Genomic DNA, 12659 nt, shown 5'->3' with positions numbered 1-12659 from the left:
ACTTCCGGAGCATATACACGTAGAAACCTGGATGAACCCCCGATAGACAGGGAGGTAAAGCAAGCTCATAAGCAACCTCCCCAACTCATCTCAACACCTCAAATGGTCCTATAAACCTTGGGCTTAACTTTCTCTTCTTCCCGAACCTCGTGATTCCCTTCATCGGCGAGACTTTAAAGAGAACCTTCTCACCCACCATAAATGATAAATCATGCGCCTTCTGATCAGCATAACTCTTCAGTCTGGACTGTGTTGTGCGAAGTTGCTCCTGAATCAACTTCACCTTCTCCAAGGCATCATTCACCAAATCTGTACCATATAACCTAGCCTCGTCGGGCTTGAACCATCCGATGGGCGAACGACATCACCGACCATACAAAGCCTCAAATGGAGCCATCTCAATACTGGACTGATAACTGAATTTATAAGCAAACTCGGCCAAAGGCAAGAATCGATCCCACTGCCCTCTAAAGTCAATCACACACGCTCTGAGCATATCCTCCAAGATCTAGTTGCAGGGTGCCAGGGTGGTCTCTAAGATAGACTTGAGATCGGGGTATCATCAGTTGAAGATTCGTGATTCGTATGTTCCAAAGACGGCTTTCCGAACTAGATATGGCCACTATGAGTTTCTAGTGATGTCCTTCGGCTTGACTAACGCCCCAGTGGCATTTATGGATTTGACGAACTGGGTGTTCAGGCCATATATTGACTCGTTTGTCATTGTCTTCATTGATGACATATTGATCTACTGACATAGCATGGAGGAGCACGAGCAATATTTGAGAGTGGTGCTTCATACCTTGCGGGAACAGAAGTTATATGCTAAGTTCTCCAAGTCTGAGTTCTGGTTAGATTCTGTGGCATTCTTGGGCATGTTGTATCAGGCGAGGGTATTACGGTAGATCCCAGGAAGATCGAGGCAGTTCAGAGTTGGCCTCGTTCTACCACAACGACCGAGATCGGCAGTTTCTTGGGGTTAGCAAGTTATTATCGCCGATTTGTGGAGGGCTTCTCATCTATTGCAACACCTTTGACTAGATTGACCCAGAAGGGTGCTCCATTACGGTGGTCCGTTGATTGCAAGGCGATCTTTCAGAAGCTCAAGACAACTTTGACTATGGCACCAGTTCTAGTGTTGCCTTCTAGTTCAGGGATGTATATTGTGTAATATGATGCTTCACGCGTTGGCCTGGGTTGTGTATTGATGTAGGAGGGGTGAGTTATTTCATATGCTTCACGTCAACTGATTCCCCACGAGAAGAATTACCTCGCGCACGATTTGGAGTTGGTCGCGACAGTTCATGCTCTCAAGATCTGGAGGCATTATCTTTATGGGGTGTCCTGTGAGATTTACACCGACCATCGTAGCTTACAACATTTGTTCAAGTAGAGGAATCTCAATTTAAGGTAGCACAGGTGGCTTGAGTTACTAAAAGATTATGATATTACCATCCTTTATCATCCGGGCAAGACGAATGTGGTTGCGGATGCCTTGAGCAGAAAGGTAGAGAGTATGCGGAGTTTGGTTGTCATTTCAGTAGAGGAGAGACCATTAGCTTTGGACATTCGGTCCTTGGCTAACAGACTTGTGAGGTTGGATATTTCAGAGCTCAGCCGAGTTTTTGCATGCATCGTTGCTCAGTCTTCATTGTTCGAGCAGATCAAGGCTCGTTAGTACGATGATCCGCACTTGTTGGTTCTCAGAGAAACGATACTACAGGGTGGTGCCAAGGACATTTCTATCGGTGAGGATGGTGTCCTGCAACTCCAGGGTCATCTATGTGTCCCTAATGTTGATGGGTTGAGGCAGAAGTTTCTAGAGGAGGCACACAATTCTCGGTACTCTATTCATCCAGGTGCTACGAAGATGTATCGTGACATGAGGCAGCATTATTGGTGGTAGCGGGTGAAGAAGGACATAGTTGAGTATGTAGCGAGGTGCCTAAATTGCCAGTGGGTTAAGTATGAGCATCAAAGTCCAGGTGGCCTACTCTAGCAGATGGCTATACCTGAGTGGAAATGGGAGAACATTACTATGGACTTCATAGTTGGGTTGTCGCGGACCTTAAGGAAGTTTGATGTAGTTTGGATCATTATCGATAGGTTGACTAAGTCGGCACACTTCATTCCGATTGTGACTACGTACTCTTCAGAGAGATTGGCCCAAATTTACATTTAGGAGATTGTTCAGTTGCATGGTGTTCTTATTTCCATCATATCAGATAGAGGCCCTCAGTTTACTTTGCATTTCTGAAGGGCACTACAGAGTGAGTTGGGGACCTGGGTAGAGCTTAGCACAATATTTCATCCGCAGACCGACGGGCAGTCGGAGTAATACCAATACGCGACAACGGGTACTTGTCCTTAATGGTAACTTTGTTTAACTGGCGGTAATCGATGCACATCCGCATAGTCACATTCTTCTTCTTCATGAACAACACCGGTGCACCCCAACGCGACACACTCGGTCTGACGAACCCCTTTGCTAGAAACTCCTCAAGCTGATATTTCAACTCCTTCAACTCTTTTGAGCCATGCGGTATGGTGGAATAGAGATAGGCTGGGTACCTGGAGCCAAATCAATACAGAAATCGATATCATAATCTGGTGGCATGCCTGGTAGATCAGAAGGAAACACATTGGAGAACTCCCAGACCACGGGCACTGAATTAATCATTAGAGTCTCTGTAGTATTATCCCGAACATAAGATAAATAAGTCAAAAAACCCTTCTTGACCATGTGTCGAGCCTTCAGGAAAGAGATAACCCGACTAAATGTACTAACAGACGAACCCTTCCACTCCAATCTAGGCAACTCTGGCATCGCCAAGGTAATAGTCTTGGCATGACAATCAAGGACGACGTGATATGGAGACAACCAGTCCATGCCTAGGAAGACCTCAAAGTTGGTTATATTAAGCAACAGAAGATCCGCTCTAGTCTTATAACTACATAAAGTCACGATACAGGACCGATAGATCTGATCTATAACAACAGAATCGCCCACTGGCATGGACACATATACAGGAGTAACCAAGGACTCGCGAGGAACACCCAGAAAGTGAGAAAACAGATATGAAACATATGAATATATAGACCCTAGATCAAATAGTACGGAAGCATCCCTACCACAGACGAAAATAATACATGTTATCACAGCATCTGAGGCTACTGCATCTGGTCTAGCTGGAAAAGCATAGAACCTAGCTGAAGCGCCACCTGACTGTCCTCCACCTCTAGGACGGATCCTACCCACCTACCCTCCGCCTCTAGGCTACCAGACGACTGGTGCGATAGTTAGTGCTAAAATCATAAGATGATGACCCTGTTGTACTGCCTTGCCTTGAAGTCTGGGACAAAACCTCTTCATGTGACCAAGATCCCCGTAGTCGAAATAACCTCTCGGAACAGTGGATTGCTGACCTGAAGTCTGACCCTAATAGCCTGAATACCCACTGGAGGAACCCTGAATAGCTGGTAGATGGTAGGAGGTCTCTAGAATGGATCTAAAATAGGGCCGCACTGGAGCACCCCAAGGAGGCGGCGATGCTGGATATATGGGCCTGCTAAACTGACCACTCACAAACTAAATTCTGCCCCTAGACGGAGCACTACTGAACTATCCAGAATATCTAAACCGCTTGTCCCTCGATGTCTGCTCTCGGCTTCGCTGACGAACACCCTCAATCCTCTGAGCTATCTCCATAACTAGCTTGTAAGAAGTCTCTATCTCAACCTCTCGGGCCATAGTGGCCTGGATACCAGAGTGAAAACCCGCAATAAACCTCTGCACTCTCTCTGTGTCAGTGGAAAGTATCATAAGTTCATGGCGAGACAACTCAGAGAATCTCGCCTCATAGTCGGTCACCGACATCTGACCATACTGAAGCTGCTTGAACTTAAATTGCAAATATTCCCTATGAGGGGGTGGAATATATCTATCCAGAAAGAGACGTGTAAATTGGTCCTTATTCAAGGGAGGAGAACTTGCTGCCCTACCGAAAAGATAGGACTGTCACCATCTACGGGCCCTGCCCTCCATCTAAAAGGTTGTAAAGTCCACCCTGTGGGACTCCAATATCCTCATGTTGTGCAGTCTATCCCTGCAACGATCAATAAAGTCCTAGGGGTCTTCATGTCGCTCACCTCCAAAGACAGGAGGATGTATCCCGATCCATCTATCCAATAGCTTCTACTACTCACCGGTCGCCACTGGTCTGGGGTCAGGTATAGCTTCACCAACTGGCTAAGCTCCTCCCACAGGCAGTGCATCCGGGGTTTGATATACGACAGTTGCATGCCCTGGAGCCTGAGCGGTAGGGATCTTTGCTCCCCCTCCCACCTGAGATGTGGATGGGTCTGATGGAAATAAACCAGCCTGAGTTATAGAATCCATGAACCGCAACATACGGCCCATGACCTCCTGGAATCCTTGGGCCGACTCTGCTGCAGGCACCTCGCCCTGCTCTTCAATAACAAGATCCTCCACTGGATCCGCTGGTGGCACAACTGGAGCAACTCTAGGACGCCCTCATCCTCTACCACGAGCTAGAGCCCTCCCTCGGCCTCTAGTAAATAGGGGGAGCAGCTCATCCACGGTCGGGAACATCTACCGCGTGCGTTCTTGCCATTTGTGAGAGAATAAGAGAAATATACTTAGCACAACATCAAAGCACAGTAGGAGATTAAGAAAGAGAAGTTTCCTAATACCCTATAGCCTCTCGAAGATAAGTACGGACATCTCCGCACAGATCCGCAAAACTCTATTAAGCCTGCTCATAACTTGTGAGACCTACGTGAACCTAGTGCTCTGATACCATGTTATCACGACCCAATATTCCCTATAGGTCGTGATGGCACACAACGTCGTCGCTAGGTAAGCCAAAGGTGAACTAGCCATGTATTTATTCTTTTTAATAATTTCAAAGTGGTTGATCTTTATTTATTAGGAATATGAGGAGTGGAAAATTTAATAAAGTAAAGCGTAAACTTATGAGAGAGCAAATACGGAGAAATAATTACTCAAAAGCCATAAAGCGTCTACTAGCATGTTCCCAAGACCCGGTGTCACAAGTGTACGAACAACTAGTAGAAGATACAAAACATATATGTTATACTCTAAAATAGGATAGACAGAAAGTAAATACAAAAGAGAGACTATGGGTGCTGCAGAACAGACTCAGAGAGCAGCTCACCACTATGCCTTAGGATAATAGTGTTACGCGCCTGAATGGACACCAAATGCACCTGCCTCAAATCCTGCACGATTAGTGCAGAAGTGTAGTGTGAGTACATAAATAACATGTACCCAGTAAGTATCTAGTCTAACCTCGAAGAAGTAGTGACGAGGGGTCGACATCAACACTTAATATGGGCCAGCAAATAAAATACAGAAATTCTAAATAGGCATGGAATATATGAATAATAATAATAACAGAATAACAAGCAGTGAATAAATTATTCTTTAACCGATAGTAAATTCCAAAGTCTCCAACTAACACTTACTAGTTCCAAATCAATTTCGGTCATTAAATAAATTATAACCTCTCAAGACATAAAATAATATCAAGTATAATCGGGCTCCGAGTATTATCACGCACGATCTATGTCGAGATCATACGGCCCGATCCAAAATATTGTGTGCATTACCGGGGGTCAAACAGCACGAACGATAGATGCATCTATTATACTACCGAGGCGAATCGCCCACTCCCATGAGAGTAGAGAAGTTTACCTTGCTCGCAGAAGTACTTGCGACGTGAGAGGATATGGATTTCTCAGAGTTATTATGTATTCCTCAATTCTTCCCAATTTTGTAATTTGAAAATTTGCAACTTTGTAATCCCTAGTCTCTGCTCTATTCAAGACAATTAATATGCTTAATAAGCACAACAGTACAATTAAAGCATGATGTGGATCTAAGACTACCCGGACATCTCATGGAATTTAGCCATGCACAGACTCTCGTCACCTAGTGCGTATGTAGCTCCCCCCACAAGTAATACACAAGAAGATACACCTAAGGGGATGAGTTCCCTCTTACAAGGCTAGGCAAGAGACTTAGCTCGTTTTCAAGCTCACTTCTGGTCTACAAATCCACTCTAACTCCTCAACTTGGTGCCAAACAACCCGACACTAGCCAAATATTATATAAATTAATCAATATACACTCACAAGTTCATAATTTGACTATTGGAGTAATTACCCGACCCAAATTAGAAGATTCCTAAAATTAACCCTCGGGCCCACATGCTCGAACTCTAGAAATATTCGAAGTTAAATGTTACCCATAATCTCACGAACTCAAATATATAATTTTTACCCAATTCCATAGTCATTTTCGTGGTTAAATCCTATTTTTATCAAAACCTAGGTTTTCCAACTAAACCCATAATTTCCATATTTTTTCATGTTAAAATCTACCCACAATCTATGTATTAAACTTACATTGAGTAGGAATTACTTACCTTCAATAGCTAGGTTAAAATCACTCTTTAAAAAAGCTCTAAAATTGCCTAACAAGTGAATGAAAATGAGCCAAAAAGCCTAAGTCCTATCATTAAATGAACCTCACTGCCCCAGCGATTGTCGCTTCTGCGAAATTGGAGAACACATATGGAAACTCCATCACAGGTGCGGTCCTTGCCCAGCTTAGCCAAGTCCACTTATGCGGAGAAGAATGTGCGCCTGCGCTTTTGCTTCTACAGAGCTGGTCCGCATCTGTGAATCCAGACCTCCTTGGCCTAGCCCGCGCCTGCGACCATTTTCCTCGCACCTGCGAGCTCGCAGGTGCGGTAAGGCCTCCACTTCTGCGACCACTGGACAGCCTTCTCTAGGCTTCTTTTGCGGTCGATGATCCGCTTCTGCAAAGTCGCACCTATGGCCAAAACCCCGCAAGTGCGAACGCACCAGAACTGGGGCACCAACACTTGGCAATTTTAAAGTTCCAATCTGTTTTCGATCCGCATTCCACCCGAGGCCCCCCCGGAACCCCGTCCGAGCATACCAACAAGTTTGTAAATATAATATGGACCTGCTCGAACTCTTAAAATACTTAAAACAACATCAAAACTAAGAATCACACCCCAAAACCAAATCTAATCAACTTACTAATTTCAAGTTCTTCCAACTTACTCCGAACACGCCGAATCATACGTTAACCACTCGGAATGACACCAAATTTTGCGTGCAAGCCAAAAATCACCATACAAAACTATTCCCAGGCTCAGAATCCCAATCAAACCTTGATAACACCAAATCCTACTTCAAACCAAATTTAAAGAACTTGAAAACCTTCAATGCGCCAACTTCCAATATTTAGCGCCGAAACGCTCTCGAGTCATCCAAAAATTGATCCGAACATACACCCAAGTCCAAAATTATCATATGAACCTATTGGAACCGTCAAATCCCGGTTCCAAAGTTGTTTACTCAAAATGTTAACTCAAGTCAAACTTAACCAATTTAAGCCAATATTAAGGAACTAAGTGTTCTGATTTTAACTCGAACCCTACCAAACCCGAACTAACCATCCCCGCAAGTCATAGAATAGTAAAAGAACATACGGGAGTCTTAATTAGGGTAATGGAGATATAGAAAGCAAAATAACCGATCGGGTCGTTACATGGCTAATTGTGCTTATTTGTCTGTCCCTTCCCCGAATCCCCACTATGATGATTCTAATTTTTGAAATTAGAATTATAGGGATATGGAAGTGGAAGAAATTGAGCATGGTCAAAACGGAGTGTTCAAGATCATGATGGAATGCCTACTTGAAGGAAAAAACAAAGAGCAAAATTCCTTGGAGGAGCTTTTGGAAAATAGTCTCCAAAATAATTTGTCGCTTGAAAGGTTGAACTTACAAATAGGAGAGATGCTTGAAGCTTTAGAGGTCCAAAAAGTCTTGGAAGTGAATGATATCCAAGAACCTTCCGTAGAAGTTGAAGCCGAAAATCCTTCTTTGGCATTTGATCAAAACCAAGAACAACTCTCAAAATGCTCAAAATGAAAGGATGATGCTCATGTTGGAGGCCATTCTTGAAAATGAGGAGAAGCACAACTTGGCACTCGAGGACTTGAAACAAGTACTAACTCAAAATGATGAGAATATCTGCACCTTGGAAGATCAAATGAAAATATTGGTTGAGGCTTACTATGCCCACCAACTTGAGAGTGTGGAAATTCAAGAAAAGACCAAAGTGGAGGAAGAAAGTGAGCTTTATTTTGAGGAATCAAGAATTGAACATCCGCCAACCGATTTCATGCTTGTTGGTGATGCCGAGAAAAATATAGAATTAGAGTCAACCGGTGTAAGATGGTTGAAATTGACTCTAGTTCGAGGGAAAAAGAGGATGTCAAAATACGGAAAACGTTGCAAGTTAGGAGATTGATACCTCATTCCAAGCACTTTTCAACTTTGGAATTTCATAGTGATATGGGAATTGAGCCGTGTGAATCTATATGTAAGCGTAAAGAAGAGAGACAAGAGCCATACATCTTGGAATTTGAAAATTCAAGAATGCAAAATGACATTCCTCAAAAGAAAGCCATGAAATGCAAAACGAGGAAATTAAAGTTTGGCTTGATCATCTACTTACCACCCCCCGTTACTCGTAGTTACAAGCTTGATTCCAAGTTAGGTACCCGGTTCATATCTTCCAAGAGGCGAGAAAAATAGTAAAGCGGATTCGCGTTGTGCCGCGACGTTAAATGCGGCGCTTGGTGGGAGGCATCCCATCGTTTTTCAAATGTTGTTGTTAAATTTTTATTTTTGTAGATTATTTATTTTTTTCAAACATTCTGATGTGTGTGTGTCTCCGAGTGCAGGAAAAGTGAAGAAAAAGTGGCTAAGCTTGATTTTCTGCGTCAAAACAATGCGACCACATAATGGTTATGCTTACCGCATACTGGTCGCGGAATGCGTCAGAATTCGTAAGCTATGGTCGCACAAAAATATGGTAAAATGCCAATTCTGCGGACCGCATAACGGTTTTTCAACCAAAAATTGCGGTCGCACATTAGCCAAGCACACACCCATTGTTTTCCAAAATATTTATTCATTTTTCAAAAACAAAATTTAGAATAACTTAGTATATTATTTTTGACTAATCTACCAAGTTTTAGAATTTTTGGAGTTTATTTGAGATGGTCGGATTGCCTGGACAACCAAAAACCAGTAGCTGAGAAAAACTGCAGAAAATCACGATCGCGTGAAAACCAATGTGTTCGCGTAGAACAATTGTTTCGATTACCTTATGCAATCGCGGAGGACGAAACGCGGTCGTGTCAGTGAAGGGAAATTTTGTTCTTCGCGAACGCTTAACCTTTATACGATCACGTTTCATCAGGTAAGTGCTCGTCTAATTAAAGCACTGGAACTCAAAAACAAAATCACTTCTTGCCATACAATAGAAACGACTCTTTCCTACTTCCCTGACCCTCAAAATCATCTCAAAGCTTCCTCTCTTCAATTCCATTTTTATATTCAATGTTTAATTTCAAAGGTATGTTCTTCATTCACTCTTCTCCTTGAAATCATTTCTTCCTCTTCTTTGTGCTAGAATGGTCGAAGAAACAATCATGGTTCTTCATGCTTAGGGCTGAAATTTTAGGGCTTTTATTTGAATATTGTGTGTGAATGTGTGCTTGCTGGGTGAGATTGGTTGAAAGATTGAGGGTTCTGTTCTTTGAAATTTTTGGGCAAGATCCAAGGTTTAATATTGTGAAAGTGCTAAGAAAATCGAATGCCTACATTGTGCTTGATGGAATGCCTGAAAGAGTTGTGTTTGGGCGAGGAAGAAGACCTTCGCAATCGCGATGACCAATTCTGCGATCACGTCGGTCTAACCCCGGTGAGAAATCAAATTTCCCTTCGCAATTGCGTTGACTATTTCGTGATCGCATAGCATTAAATCTGGTAAAAACAAAATTGCTCTTCGCGATCGCATGCCTATTTTCGCGATCGCGATAATTTATGCTTCAGGCAGCAAAATAGTAGCATTGCAGAATTTTGTCTTGATGATTTTTGACCCCTTTATTTGGCCTAAATACATCATAATACAGTGTATTAAGTACTCATACAAGCCTTTAACATATGGTTGACTTTTGTAGGTACTTTGAGCATAAAATGGCCTCAAGAAATGATGAAATTGGGCAATCACCTGTACCTCAAGCTGTGGAAGAGGAGTATTTTGATCGAGATAGATTCATAGCAGTTGAATGTGAAAGAAACTATGACAAACTCATGTAAAAGAGCATCATCAAAGAGAGGGGCATCTATTTGGACAAACTTGAGGCTAAGATGCCGGATTATTTTTGAAGATTGATTGGTAGTGGATGGATTTGCATCGCTCCTCAACCAATCAAAGCTAACTATACAGTAGTTCGAGAATTTTATGCCAATGCCCTGAAGACGACTTCCAAGGGGAAGTATCTAGCTTTGTTAGGGGCAAATGGGTCAACTTTTCTCCCGAGGTAATAAATGCATACTATAATCTTCCCAATGTTGATAATGAGGTATACAGAGCTAGAGTAAGGGAGAGAGGAAGCCAATGGTTGGTGGAGAAGCTTCGTGACAGGGTAACCCCAAATTTGGAAAGGTTGCACAAAGGGGTTGATTCTTTTGAATTCACAGCTAAAGCCAAGACTTGGCTATTTATTATTGGTGCCAGAATCCTGCCGTCGATTCTGAGGTGACACCCGAGAAGGCAGTGATGATTGCTGCTATTATGGATGACTTGCCAGTGAGCGTGGGCCAGTATATGGTGAGTGAGATCGAGGAAGCATGTAATGGGATGTCTAAGAGTCTATTCTTTCCCTCATTGATAACTCGGTTGTGCTATGATGCTGGGGTGATAAAGGACTCGAATGATTCTGAGAAGGTCCCAGACAAGGTAATTTATCCATTGCTCAGAAAAAGGCCAATTGGCAGGCAGAAGAAGAGGAGGATTGATGTATCATCTCGTTTATTTGGGCAGCATACTGAGACTGCAACTGGCCTGATTGTTCTTCCACGGCTGCAGCAGGGCTACATGACCCCATTGCTCCACTTCCTTATGGACCTCCCACTATGTGCCACCTCTCCAGTCAAATCTACGGCGTCGATGAACACATTCGCCGACTTGTAATTGGACTTCCTTCTGGTCTATCTGGGGAGGGAATTTCTATTGAGATTGTAAGAAGCCATCTCTGGATGATGTAGTTAATGAGCAAAAATCAATAAAAAGTAGGTTGGAAGACATGAGCTGGAGGCAAGGAAAGATTGAGAGGCAACAACTGAAGTTCTAGGAGGAAAAGCAAAATTTCTATCCAAAATGATGCACAAGTTGAGTTCATTCTATGGCTCACATGAATGAGAGGACGATGAGGAGGAGGATTTGGAGCTCAAATTTCCCACCACCTCCAGCTCCGAGTGATATCGCTTTCAGGGAGCACCTCTTCCATTATATCTTGTTTTGTTTAGTTGCATTGAGGACAGTGCAACACTTTAGGTTGGGGTGGGTCATTTATATATGATGATGTATGTGGAGCATGAATATGTTTTGTGAACTTGTGTAGATTGGTTAACATTTGTAGTTTATTAGTGATATTTTGTAGTTTATTTCTAGCATGTTAGCATTAGTTTTTATTTTCTTATTTTGTTGCTTTCCTTACTTGTAGCAGTATTGATTAAACTCCTTGGTTTTTCTTTATGCCATGATTATGTTTTAAGAAAATAATTTGTGTCGAACCGGGTGACTTTTCCCTATGATGGATGGCGTGACAACTTTCTTAAGGGATTAGTCTTGTCTAGTTTTTTCTCTTTTTAGGTAAAATATTTTTAGTTAGTTTAGAAGCTAGTAGTGAATAAATTGGTTGTTGGGTGTGATCGTTTTGTCAATAAACCAACATGTGGCTTGTTTGGTACCGACATAATTTAAAATTTTGGCCTATGAATTCTTTATCTTTAAAATGAAAAATGATTGAAGTGATAATCCTTGTTGTGACTTCTAGGTTCTATTTTTGGCTCTTTGGTTCATTAAATAGTCTTTTAGGCTATATGTGATTTTCTTTGAGTTCATTAGTTTTAATTGGATTTTGAATTTATATCTCACTCGAGTTTGAATGTGCCATGTGTGGTGAGATTTGTTGTTAGTTCTTTTGCATTATTCGTAGTCTAGAACTTGCCCGTAATGTGCTTCAAGGCGAAATCCTAACTAATTTGGTTTGAAAAATAATGTTAGGCCTTCCTTGGACCGTTATTGTACCTTAAATTTCCTACATTTGCATATTTTCCCTAGTCAACCCCTTTTGAGCCTTTAAAATTTTTCTTTGGCAACCATGTTACAAGCTTTAACCCTTTGTTCTTTATTGATCTATCTTTTTGCATCCTAACTCCCTAAGTACTTTGAAAGTGTAAACATAGGCTAAAAAGCCTAAGTTTTGGGGTGAAGGTTGGAAAAGTTGTGATGTGAAAGTTGCTTAAGGTGAAAGGCTAAAAAGCCTAAGTTTTGCACCAAGTGTGTCTACATTAGTAGAGAAATACATGAAGGGCAAGCCTATGACACTACTTATATGCATTTGAGTATCTTTGTGATAGAGAGAGTTAATTCTTTCCATTTAATATCACATTTGTATTTAAATTGCAATTTATAAGTTGGGATTCTCTCTTAAGTGTG

At 42.1% G+C, this 12659-nt stretch overlaps 1 long non-coding RNA gene across 1 annotated transcript; it reads left to right on the top strand.

Moving 5' to 3' along the window:
• The first annotated feature begins 9114 nt into the window (after positions 1-9114).
• On the top strand, positions 9115-11602 carry LOC104102882 (uncharacterized). Its single transcript, XR_687783.2, has 2 exons — positions 9115-9854; positions 10114-11602. It is a non-coding gene; the product is annotated as an uncharacterized lncRNA (long non-coding RNA).
• Positions 11603-12659: the final 1057 nt, after the last annotated feature.

Source organism: Nicotiana tomentosiformis, chromosome 8, assembly GCF_000390325.3.
Source record: "Nicotiana tomentosiformis chromosome 8, ASM39032v3, whole genome shotgun sequence".
NCBI classification, from domain to species: Eukaryota; Viridiplantae; Streptophyta; class Magnoliopsida; order Solanales; family Solanaceae; genus Nicotiana; species Nicotiana tomentosiformis.
Note: the sequence above shows the minus strand (reverse complement) of the source record. Positions and strands in the feature narration are given on the sequence as shown.